The following is a 13,220-nucleotide window of genomic DNA, read 5'->3' on the forward strand; positions in this document are numbered from 1 at the left end:
ACAAACCTGTCAGTTTAGCCAAGTCTTTATGCAATAACAAGTACAACTCCTGTAAAAGGAAATTTTTAGCTTTCTGTGCATGTGTATTATACTCTAGAGACAGTAACAGGCTAAAACTGTCTCTATGGCAGCAGCAGTCTCATGAATTATACTAACAGCTGCCTTGTTGTCACTCACTCTGCCTTTAATGAATGGAAGGCAGCACTACCTCTTGCAGTTACATGCAAATGGTTGTGCTATGATCTTGTTGCAGCCTTACCTACCACTGCTGCATTTAACTTCACCTTGGTGGTAGTGGAAGAAGGGATCCCCCATTGACCAGGGTAGGCAACTCTGGTGCCAGAGTCCCACAAGCAGGTCTAGTTTTCAGGATAGCCACAATAAAAATGGTATATTTGCATAGACTGGCTCTGTTCTAATCAGATATATACAATAAGTATGCATGAGATACAGGACTGGTTGCCTAGCCTTGTCATAGACCTTTGAATCTTCAGCTCCTTAAGGGCTATTCCTTCCCTACTCAGCTGCAGCTGGCAGCCATGGTCAATGCAGGTTCAAGGAGAGCATAGAGAGACCTACACATGCGTCAGCCGTCTTCCCTGCTTGCACAGTTACCTTCTTATTTTGGTTGTCATGTAGTGTTGCGCAACTCTGTGTTAAAATGGGATCATACTGCATAAGGTAGAGAAGCACTGTCTTAAGCTGTTCAGCTACCCCCCTTCCTTTCTAATACATTTCTACCTAATTATTACAATGAGGACTCTACCCCCAGTAATTTAATAAAATTCTAGAGCTAAATAAAAAAAAAAAAAAAAAGAGAAATCTATGCTTAGAGAGACCCATCAGATTCCATTAGTAGAGAGAAAGTGATTATGCTAATTACAAGCAAATCATTACCCAAAAGACTGAATGGCATTTATTTTAGGTTATTTTTCAGCAAGTACAAAATAGTCACACTTCATTTGCTTGCATTTCATTTTTAGGTTAGATGTGTTTAAGCTTCTCTCAGACATTTGCTGTGCTCTTACTACAACCATTTGCCATCATGAAAGAAAGCACTTGCATTTAATAATGTGTCCACTGCAAGGAAAACAGGCACCCTTACAAGGAGGGGAGGCCGATGTAATTCAGTGCATGCAGCACATGAGTAACATGGAATTTCAATGCAAGGGTGCTATTATCTTTTCTTACCGCCATGATGGGAAAGATACACTGGCTTACCTTGTGTTTTCTCTGCATTGGAAACTCAACTCCTAGGCCAAGATGCAGTACAATTTGTCTAGGGCTATTGTTAGGTTATGGGCAGCAGCTGGAGCTCTAGTGTCAGGATGTGTAGTCAAATAACCCAACATTTTAAAGTTTAGAAACAAAGAATAATTAGCAACAAATAAACCAAAACTTGACTATGATAATACATATTGTTACAGGACTATCCTATGCCAGAACTAGGCACTTAAATTGTGCAAGGATCAGATATAATGTAAGCATTAGTCCACTAATTAGTCTTTTTTGAAGTACTTCATTATGATACATAGTGAATTTTTGTTATAAGTATCCAAATAATTTTCAGGTACTTTCTTTAAACTCTACAATGCTTTGATCGAACTATCTCAATACAAGTTGCTTATCTTGCACAATATTATTCCCAGAACATTATTTATCTCACATAGTCTGTTCCAGACGTGAAGCCAAGTTTTGAAATACTGATTCAGGGAAATTTCTGGTGCCTTCCATCTCTAAAAGTCATGCCAAGTCATCAAAAAACTTCACAGTACTAGGTCTAAAGGGTCCACTGCATTATGCAAACTATTTTTGGTTATGATTCACTGGTATAATGACTAATCTAGGTACATATGTTTACTGGAATGATTCTCAAATATTTCACAGGAAACCAAACGAGTTTGCCTCATTTAAGTGTAGTATTGCAGACTACTGATAAGTCAATAATAGGGTCCCCTTTAGACCCAGTGCTATGAAGCTGTTTGATGAATTGGAATGAGGTTTTGAGATCAAGGGCACCTGAAATTCACCTGAAGCAGTATTTTGAACCATGAATTCAAGTGGGGAACAGATGGTGTGAGATAAGTAATGTTCTGGAAATAATATTGGATGAGATAAGCAATTTATATTTAGCTAATTTGAACAAAGCATTTTAGAATTTGAAGAAAGTACCTGAGAATTGTTTGACAAAAGTGAATTTTTATATCACATCAAAGCATTTCAAGAAAGCCTTTTAAAGTACTGGCCCAATGATTTTATATCTGCTTTGCTCCTTGCACCATTTATTTAAATGCCTATGTCCAGTCTATGATGGTCCTCTAACAATATACATTACAATATTAAAGTTTGGAGTATTTGTTGTCAGTATTTTATGCACAAAAACCATGTATGCCATGAATAAAATGATTTTTGCACTGAACGTGTGTGCATAAATCATTTGCTTTATGCATTTTTTAAACTCCCACTGTATTATATTTTTAGGTTATGGTGGGGCAGTTAAAAAAAAAAATTTAAAAACTGCTTATGCATTAGGAAACTGTGTACTAATTTCAATGCACAGTTACTGCTCAGCTTTTTACACTGCTCTCAGCAATAGTTAAAATACAAATGGGCAGGGGTTAAGATATAAATTAATAAATCTAGGGCTGCCAAATGACTCCAGATTTTTCGGACAGGTTGAGCGGGTCCTGGTTTTATCACAGTTCATGGCTTTATTTGCAGTCTTCCTTTTCTTAAGAGAATGCAATAAAGAAACCATAACTACAGGTGCTTACATCTAATGAGAATAAAACCAGAACTACATGTTCTGAAAATCTGGAGTGATTTAACAACTCTAGCTATGGGTTACACTGTTTACCATAATGAGGACTATAAAAAAAAAAAAAAAAGGCCCTTTTTAAAACTTATTGCACTTCCTTATTTCTCAGAGGACAAGCAACATCATCGTCTTCACCCATAGGTAATATCCGATGGTGCTCAGACAAAGAAAACTTATGTTAGTTTCTAGAACTTTGACTTGGCCACATTGACCATGCCCTATATCATGTGTCCACGCAGGGGCTCTTTTTAGTCTCTTCTTTTCCACGGAGGTGCAGCATGGTTTTGGCCTACTTTGGGAAAACTTTTTTTTTTTTTTTGCAGTTTTTGTGCAGGTAGGGATTTTATTCCAGGTATTTCCTGATTCCAAAGAAAACAGGAAGATTCTGTTCCATCCTAGATGTGTGGGCCTTGAACAAATTTCTCCAAAAAGAAAAATTCAAGATTGTTTCTCTGGGCACCTTGATCCTTGGACTGCAAAAAAAAAAAAAAGGGGACTGGCTCTGCTCTCTCAGTCTGAAGGATGTGTACACCCACAGTGAGCTCTTCACCAGTCACTGCAAGTATCTCAGATTCAGGGTGGGAAAACAGCACTTCCAGGATCATTTGCTGCTGTTTGGGCTTATGGCAGGCCCATGTGTCTTTACAAAATGCCTGCTGGCCATGATGATGGCACACCCGTGCAGGATGGGAGTGCATATCTTCCCTTTCAGGCAGGGGCTGTCAGCAACATGCCTGACCATCCATGTGTTAGAGCCACTAGGGTTCATCATCAACCCATCTCCACAACTAGAATTTATAGAAACCTGGCTAGACAGGGGTCAGGCCAAGGCCTTCCTGGCTCAACAAAGGGCCATCAACCTGATAGCCATGGTGGCAGAGCTTCAACAGAGCCAGCAGCTGTCACCTTGGCACAATGTTTAGGTTGTTAGGTCACAGGGCTGCAATAGTTCATGTCACTCACTTGGCATGCTTGTACATGAGAACAGCCCAATAAGACCCTGAGATTGCAGTGTTGTCAAGCCAGGCAGAGCCTCCAGGAGCATATCTGTATCACTCAGCCCCTCTATGACATGTTGGCAGGTAATTTCAAATCTGAAACAGGAGATTTCCTTTCAAAGTCCTATCCAAATTGTCCTACCCTGGTTGGAGAGCTCATAGACATGGGCAAATGTAGTCCATGTGCTTATAAGTAAAAAAATCACCGAAGCCAATGATTTCTGAATTATCCCTAACAACTGAAAAGCAGGTTGTTAATACAAACAAAAACCACACTTTGAAATGTCTGTATGCCAATGCCAGAAGTCTAAGAAGTAAGATGGGAGAGTTAGAGTGTATTGCAGCAAATGATGAGATTGACATAATTGGCATCACAGAAACAGTGGGAGGAGGATAACCAATGGGACAGTGCTACATCCGGGTCCAAATTACATCGCAATGATAGGGAGGACCAACATGATGGGGTGTGGCACTTTATGTGTGGGAGGGTGTAGAGTCCAACAGGATAAAGATCATACAAGAGACTAAAGACTCATTCCCTGTATGTACCTGGATCAGTCCAGACTCCTGGGTTTGGCCCCCCCCCCCCCCCTCTAGCAGCTGGAGACAGAAGTTTACAAACAAAAACTCCGCCTATATCTAGGCTGGTGCCACCTACAGTCCGGCAGTATTCTTCTGTCTCCTAGCAGGGGAAGAGGGTGCCAAACCTACAGTCTGTGCTAAGGCCTAGATTTAGATGGTAGTGTGTAAAAAAAAAAAAAAAAAAGGAAGAGAAAGCAGTTTGAGAGTAGGAAGCTGATGGATTGGGGTTCAGACCGCAGAGGCTTGCCTGCTGGTCACCGAGCCTGCCTCCCAGAGGGTAGTGAGGTCCTGAGGGGACCATCCCGTCTGGTTGAGGCTGCTGTTATGTGGGGAGCTCCACTGCCAGCGTCAATCAGGGCTGGGGGTGACATTGGGGGTGCCCGGTTCCCTCCCCCCAGCTGGACCCGGACCTGATCTACCACTGTGTCTGTGTGTTAAAAAAAAAAAAAAAAAAAAAAGTACTGCCTGTTTTTCTTCTTTTGTCTGTGCCTCGTCTCTCCTGTCCTGTTCCTGTGAGGGGGGAGGGAGGGGGGGAGGTAGAGGACCGCCGTCGCCAGGGAGATCTTTTCTTCTTTGTACTGTGCCTACCCTTTTCTCCTCGTCAGGGCTGCGATGCCGCGGAGAGCTGCATGTCAGGCCTGCGGGTCCGCGGCCACGCGGCTGTCAAGGGACAGCCTGTGTTCGTCATGCGTTTCTGGCGGGGAGGGGGGGGTCCGCGACGCCGGCAGGGTCCCAGGGCAGCAGGCAGGTACGCGCCGGTCCCGAGGTCGGCAGGCCGGCGATTAGTGCCAGGCCGGCTTCGGGGACGCCGGGTCCGGGTGGCCATTTTAGGTCCAAGGGAAGCTGCGGCAGGCTCGTTGCCAGTGTGTGAGGGAAAGGACGACCCTCCGCCGAGGTTATCCCCGCAGCAGGGGGGGGGATCCTAAGGGGGACAGTCGCGCTTCTGCCATGGGGACTCTCCACATCCTTCTGAGGGGGAGGAAGAAAAGGCCTCGGACTCGTCCTTTGGGTCTGCGTTTGTTCTGCTTATGCATAAGGCCTTCAAGGCCCGTAGACGGGCCAAGAAGAGGGCATGGGAGCCCTCCACTCCGGATTCGGGGCCTCTGGTGGAGAAAAGGTCCAAGCCAGGTCCGGGGTCGGAGGGCCAGAGTAGGGCTCGACCACTCCGGTCCTCAGTTCCCAGGGGGGAGCTGGAATCGACCACGGACACGGATGAGCCGGAGGACCCGTCCGGGGATACAGAGATTCCATCCCAGCCCCTGAGGGGGGTTGATGGGGACGGAGACCAAGGGGCCTCGGGTTCCCGAGGGGCCCATGCTACCGAGGGGGATGACCCGAAGGTGATCCGTTTGTTTCGAAAGGAGGAGCTGGGACCTCTTATCCCGGAAACTCTGGGGGAATTAGGGATCCAGGTGCCGCAGGAGTCCCGGCTCGGAGTAACGGACCCGGTCGTTTTGGGTCTCCTGGGGCCTCCTTCAGCCTTCCCTTTGCATTTTTCTGCCTCGGATTTACTGTTTAAGGAATGGGACACTCCGGATTTGGGGCTGAAGGTGGCGAAGGCGATGGATAAACTCTATCCCTTACCGGAGGACGCCCTGGACATGCTGCGCATGCCGAAGATAGACTCGGCAGTAGCGGCGGTCACAAAGAAAACCACCATCCTGGTCACCGGAGGTACCAGGATTTGCAAGATAGGAAGCTGGAGGTGCAGCTGAAAAAGATCTTCGAAGTCTCCGCATTGGGAATTCGTGCGGCGATTTGTAGTAATTTTTCCCTTCGGGCAGGTCTCCGCTGGGCACAGCAGCTCTTGGCCAATGAGTCTCTGTCGCCGGAAGAAGCACGGCAAGCGAGTCGCTTGGAGGCGGTGATCGCTTATAGTGCAGATGCCTTCTATGATCTTCTTCGCACTTCGGCCAGGACGATGGTTTCGGCGGTGGCCGCGCGGAGGCTGTTGTGGTTACGACATTGGTCGGCGGACGTGACTTCTAAAGCACGGCTAGATTCCTTGCCCTTCAAGAGGAGACTGTTGTTTGGTAAAGAATTGGAAGATTTGATTGAATCCCTGGGGGAGAATAAGGTTCACCATTTACCGGAGAACAGGCCACGGTCTCGGGGGGCTGGGCCTTCCAGGTCGCGTTTTCGCGGTAGTCGCCGACCTCGAGGCTCCCGGGGATCCGTTTCTTCTTTTCGTCACAGTGCACAGCATCAACAATTTTATTCGCAGTCCTTTCGCAGGCACCGTTTCGGTCGTTCGGGCGCCGGTCAGCCTGTGCAGGGGTCAAACCTGCACAATGATGGGCGGCCGGTCCATTCCTCCGTTCCCAGAATTGGGGGGCATCTTGGCCGTTTTTACGAGGAATGGACCAGGATCACGTCGGACCAGTGGGTCCTAGATGTGATAAGAGACAGTTACGAGTTAGATTTTTTACACCGGCCGTTTCCGTTTTTTCTTGTATCCCCTTGCGGGATTATCAGCGAAGCGACGGGCGATACGGGCCACACAATAGATCGTCTCAGGGAGCTCGGCGCGATCATTCCCGTTCCGGTCAATGAACTTCGCAGGGGCTGGTATTCCATTTACTTCGTAGTACCAAAGGAGGAAGGAACGTTTTGGCCTATCCTGGACCTGAAGGAGGTCAACAAATGTCTGTGGGTTCCTCGGTTTCGAATGGAAACTTTGCGGTCGGTGATCGCGTCCGTGCGTCTAGGGGAGTTTCTGGCCTCCCTGGACCTCACGGAGGCGTATCTCCACATCGGCATTCGGGCAGAGCATCAACAGTTCCTTCGGTTTGCAGTGCTGGGGCAGCATTTTCAATTCCAGGTGCTCCTGTTCGGTCTGGCCACAGCGCCTCGAATGTTCACCAAGATTATGGTGGTAGTGGCAGCGCACCTCCGGAGGGAAGGTCTGTTGGTGCACCCGTATTTGGACGATTGGCTAATCTGTGCCAAATCGGAGACGCTCTGCCGAGCAGCGATCCAGCAGGTTCTCCAATTGTTGGACAAGCTCGGTTGGATAGTCAATGACCCCAAAAGTCAGTTGACGCCGTCGCAGTCCCTGGAGTTTTTGGGAGCATTGTTCCACACGCATCAGGGAATGGTTTTCTCTTACACAAGACCGAATGTTCACATTGCAAGCGCGCGTTCGCAGATTGTTATCCAAGCAGGTGCCCATTGTCTGGGACTATTTGCAGGTGTTGGGGTCCATGACGTCAACACTGGAATTGGTACCTTGGGCGTTCGCTCATATGCGGCCCTTACAGTCAGCGTTGCTCTCCCGATGGAACCCGGTCTCGGAAGAATTTCATCTGCCCCTGACTCTGGCAGCCAGGGACAGCTTGGATTGGTGGTTGTGTCCGGCCAACTTGAGACGCGGGGTTCCTTTAGAGATCCTGTCTTGGACGGTCATTACCACGGATGCCAGTCTGCTCGGCTGGGGAGCGGTGTGCTTACGGCGATCAATACAGGGGCAGTGGTCGCCTCAGGAAGCGTCGTGGTCCATAAATCGTCTGGAAACCAGAGCGGTTCGGCTGGCTCTTCTGGAGTTCCTACCACTCATTTGTGGCAGGGCAGTCAGAGTGTTGTCCGACAACGCGACCACGGTGACGTACATCAACAGACATGGAACCAAGAGACAGGCTGTAGCGTCCGAAGCTAGTCTCATGTTCGCCTGGGCGGAGCGTCATCTCAGTTGTCTCGCAGCCTCCCACATAGCCGGGGTAGACAATGTTCAGGCGGATTTCTTGAGCCGAAATTGGCTGGATCCAGGAGAGTGGGAGCTAGCGGAGGATGCCTTCCGGCTCATTTGTGCTCGGTGTGGCACACCTGCGATCGATTTGATGGCAACCTTCCGCAATGCTAAAGCGCCTCGGTTTTTTGCTCGAAGGCGGGAGACGGTAGCAGAGGGAGTAGATGCTCTGGCTCTTCCATGGCCGATGGACGTACTACTCTATGTGTTTCCTCTATGGCCACTCATAGGAAAGGTATTGCGACGGATCGAGGCACACGCGGCGGACGTTGTTCTGGTGGTGCCCGAGTGGCCACGGCGCCCGTGGTTCGCAGACCTCCTGAACCTGGCGGTAGAGGAGCCTCTCCGTTTCCCGTATGTTCCGGACCTTCTGCACCAAGGACCCGTGTGTTTCGACCAGGTCGATTGCTTTTGTCTAGCGGCCTGGCTTTTGAGAGGCAAAGGCTACGCGGAACCGGTGGTCACTACTCTATTACGCTCCCGGAAGACGTCTACTTCCTTATCTTATGTTAGGGTCTGGAAGTTGTTTGAATCGTGGTGTCTGGACCAGGACGTGGTTCCTACGTGAGCGACCGTCCTGGATATCCTTCTGTTCCTGCAGGACGGTTTGTTTAAGGGTCTTTCATGTAGTTCCTTGCGGGTTCAGGTGGCGGCACTGGGTTCCTTACGTGGTTTGATTCAGGGGAAACCAGTGGCGGCTCATCCTGATGTAGCGCGTTTCCTGCGAGGGGCGAAACATCTACGGCCTGCGATTCGTCAGCCTTGTCCGTCCTGGAATTTGAATCTTGTTCTTCGGGCCTTGTGTGGCACTCCGTTCGATCCTATTCGCAAAACCACCTTGAAGGATTTGACACTGAAGGTAGTGTTCTTAGTGGCCATTGTTTCGGCGTGTCGGATTTGCGAGCTTCAAGCTTTGTCGTGCAGGGAGCCCTTTTTGAGGATATCGGAGTCAGGGGTATCCTTGCGTACGGTTCCATCCTTCTTACCCAAGGTGGTTTTTCCATGTCAACCAGTCGGTTGAGTTACCGTCGTTCTTGCAACTCGATGATGCGGATCCTTTGGCTAAGGACCTCCGTAAATTGGAAGTGTGGCGCGTCCTGTTACGTTATCTGGAGATAACTAATGCGTTTCGGGTTTCCGATCATCTGTTTGTGCTCTGGAGTGGTCCTCGAAGGGGCAATGCGGCGTCCAAGACTACCATTGCGCGATGGGTGAAAGAGGCCATCAATTCGGCGTATATGTTGCAGGGTCGGTCCTTGCCCTTGGGGCTGCGTACCCATTCTACTGGCTCTCAGGCCATTTCTTGGGCGGAATGTCAACATATCTCGGCAGAAGAGATTTGCAGGGCGGCCACGTGGAAATCTTTGCATACTTTTTCCCAGCACTACCGTTTGGATGTCAAGGCTCCCGGTGTGGGAGGGTTTGGAGAAGGTGTGCTTAGAGCGGGCCTCTCCGGATCCCATCCCAGGTGAAGTGCGCTTGGGTACATCCCAGGAGTCTGGACTGATCCGGGTACATACAGGGAAAAGAAAATTAGGTTCTTACCTTTGATAATTTTCATTCCTGTAGTACCACGGATCAGTCCAGAGTCCCACCCGGATAAGTGCTACTATCGGGAGAGGCCATAGCGTACGTGCTGCTGTCTGTTTGATATTTTGCTCCTTTTCTGTCTGTTATCGGTATCTCGGGTTCGTTTTCCCAGTTGGGCGTTGAGAACCGGTAAGGAGGATTCTGTTGGACTGGTGTTGTTGGTCCTGGTTAGAAAGTTCGTTAGCCAGTTTGATTTGTGATTTTCCTGCTCTGACATTAAGTAATACTGCCGGACTGTAGGTGGCACCAGCCTAGATATAGGCGGAGTTTTTGTTTGTAAACTTCTGTCTCCATCTGCTAGAGGGGGGGGCCAAACCCAGGAGTCTGGACTGATCTGTGGTACTACAGGAACGAAAATGATCAAAGGTATGAACCTAATTTTCTTGTAGAATCTATATGGGTAGAAATCCCATATTTGTTGGGTAAGAGTATAGTGATAGTATACTACCATCCACATGGACAAAGTGGTCAGCAGATGATGAAATGCTAAGAGAAATCAGGGAAGCTAACCAATTTGGCAGTGCAATAATAATGGGAGATTTCAATTACTACTGACCCCGACAGTCATTTAAGGGAAGTTATATCTCCTGTACTTTTTTAAGCATATACGTTTTGAAAAAAATTTAAAATTGAATATTTAAACACTGGACTTTTGGACAGATGATTAAAAGAGACCCAACAAAGTGCATAAAACACAAGTTTTAACTTGCAAGCACAGTGGTCCCTAATCTCATATAATTGTGATTTTTCTAAATCTATTGGAAATAACATACAGCATTGTGAATTTAAAATATATAAAACCACGTTCTCTATTTTGATGTTATATTAATTGTGGGTTTATAGATTAAGAGATACTCTTTACATTAGATTTCAATTACCCCAATATTGACTGGGTAAAAGTAACATCAGGACTTACTAGAGACAAAGTTCCTGGATGTAATAAATGACTGCTTCATGGAACAATTGGACCAGGAACCAACAAGAGAGGGAGCTATTTTAGATTCTCAGTGGAATGCAGGATTTGGTGAGAGAGGTAACGGTGGTGGGGCCACTTGGCAACAGTGATCATAACATGATCAAATTTAAACTAATAACTGGAAGGGGGACAATAAATCTGCAGCTCTAACACTAAACTGTCAAAAAGGGAAACTGATAAAATGAGGAAAATAGAAAAAACTGAAAGGTGCAGCTGCAAAGGTTAAAAGTGTTCAACAGGTATGGACATTGTTTAAAAATACAATCCTAGAGGTGCAGTCCATATGTATTCCACACATTAAGAAAGGTGGAAGGAAGGCAAAACGATTACAGTCATGGTTAAAAGGTGAGGTGAAAGAGGCTATTTTAGCCAAAAAAAATCCTTCAAAAATTGGAAGAAGGATCCACCTGAAGAAAATAGGATAATACAATAGCATTGTATAGTTTAGTGTAAAACATTGATAAGACAGGCGAAGAGAGAATTTGAAATGAAGTTGGCCATAGAGGCAAAAACTCATAATAAAAACTTTTAAAAATATATCCGAAGCATGAAACCTGTGATGGAATCGTTGGACCATTAGATGACCGAGTGGTTAAAGGGGCTCTTAGGGAAGATAAGGCCATTCCAGAAAGACTAAATGAATTCTTTGCTTCTGTGTTTACAATGAGGATGTTGGGGAGATACCATTCCGGAGATGGTTTTCAGGGGTGATGAATCAGATGAACTGAACAAAGTCACTGTGAACCTGGAAGTTGTAGTAGGCCAGATTGACAAACGAAAGAGTAGCAAATCACCTGGACCAGATGGTATGCATCCTAGGGTACTGAAGGAACTAAAAAATGAAATTTCTGATTTATTAGTTACAATTTGTAACCTATCATTAAAATCATCCATTGTACCTGAAGAGTGGAGGGTGGCCAATGTAACCCCAATATTTAAAAAAAAAAAAAAAAAGGCTCCAGGGGTGATCCGGGTAACTATAGACCAGTGAGCCTGACTTCAGTGCAGGGAAAAATAGTGGAAACTATTCTCAAGATCAAAATCGTAGAGCATATAAAAAGACATGGTTTAATGGAACACAGTCAACATTGATTTACCTAAGGGAAGTCTTGCCTAACAAATCTTCATTTTTTGAAAGGGTTAATAAACATGTGGATAAAGGTGAACCAGTAGATGTAATGTATTTGGATTTTCAGAAGGCGTATGACAGTCCCTCCTGAGAGGCTTCTAAGAAAACTAAAAAAGTCATGGGATAGGTGGCGATGTACTTTCGTTGATTACAAACTGGTTAAAAGACAGGAAACAGAGAGTAGGATTAAAAGGTCAATTTTCTCAGTGGAAAAGGGTAAACAGTGGAGTACCTCAGGGATCTGTACTTGGACCAGTGCTTTTCAATATATATATATAAATGATCTGGAAAGGAATATGACGAGTGACGTTATCACATTAGCAGATGATACAAAATTATTCAGAGTAGTTAAATCACAAGCGGATTGTGATACATTACAGGAGACCCTCGCAAGACTGGAAGATTGGGCATCCAAATGGCAGATGAAATTTAACGTGGAGAAGTGCAAGGTGTTGCATATAGGGAAACATTTATTTATTTATTTTATTTAAAGAATTTATATACCGGGGTTCCTGTATAGTATACATATCACCCCGGTTTACAAGGAACCAAAACTATCGCTGAGGAACCGTAACTATCGCTAATTACTCACCAACCTCAAGCTTATACACTTCCTATATGCGGATGACATACAAATCCTCATCCCTATAGAGGACACACTACACAAAGCCATGTCACACTGGAGTAAATGTCTCGCAGCTATCAACAACCTTCTCACCAGCCTCAACCTAGTCTTAAACACAAACAAAACTGAAATCCTCATTATAGCACCGGAAAACTATGTCCCATCCACTCCTCCGAACGCCAACCAAAGTCCGGATACCTTTTCTCAACAAGTAAAGGACCTGGGAGTCATCTTAGACGGTGGATTCAGCTTCAACAAATTCGTCAATAACACAACAAAAGAATGTTTCTTTAAACTACAAACCTTAAAGAAACTAAAACCACTCCTTCTGTACAGAGATTTCCGCATGGTTCTACAAGCCATCATACTCCCGAAACTGGACTACTGTAACTCTCTCCTCCTTGGCCTACCAGCTTGCACCACAAACCACTTCAGATGGTCCTGAATGCCTCGGCAAGAATTCTCTCAAATGCCAAAAAAAGAGACCATATCACCCCAATCCTGCATCATCTACACTGGCTCCCGATAAAATACAGGATCCAATTCAAGTCCTTAATGATGATAAATAAGGCCTTACATAATATCGCTCCACTCAATTTAACATTTCAAATTCAGCTACACACATCAGTGAAACCAACTAGAAGCGCATATCAGTACAGACTAACCACACAACAGGCGAAATCCTCCCTGAGGAAACGTGCTCTATCCACAGTGGGCCCTTCTCTCTGGAACTCGCTCCCTCCGGACCTTCGCCTTG

The 13,220-nt window shown here is 46.2% G+C and overlaps 1 protein-coding gene across 3 annotated transcripts in view; it reads right to left on the minus strand.

The window, feature by feature from the left end:
* Window positions 1–13,220, minus strand: part of TATDN1 (TatD DNase domain containing 1) — a 63,803-nt gene that overhangs the window by 1,287 nt on the left and 49,296 nt on the right. The gene's annotated exons all lie outside the window — the stretch shown is intronic.

The sequence above is a fragment of the Rhinatrema bivittatum genome, chromosome 2 (genome assembly GCF_901001135.1).
Source record: "Rhinatrema bivittatum chromosome 2, aRhiBiv1.1, whole genome shotgun sequence".
NCBI classification, from domain to species: domain Eukaryota; kingdom Metazoa; phylum Chordata; class Amphibia; order Gymnophiona; family Rhinatrematidae; genus Rhinatrema; species Rhinatrema bivittatum.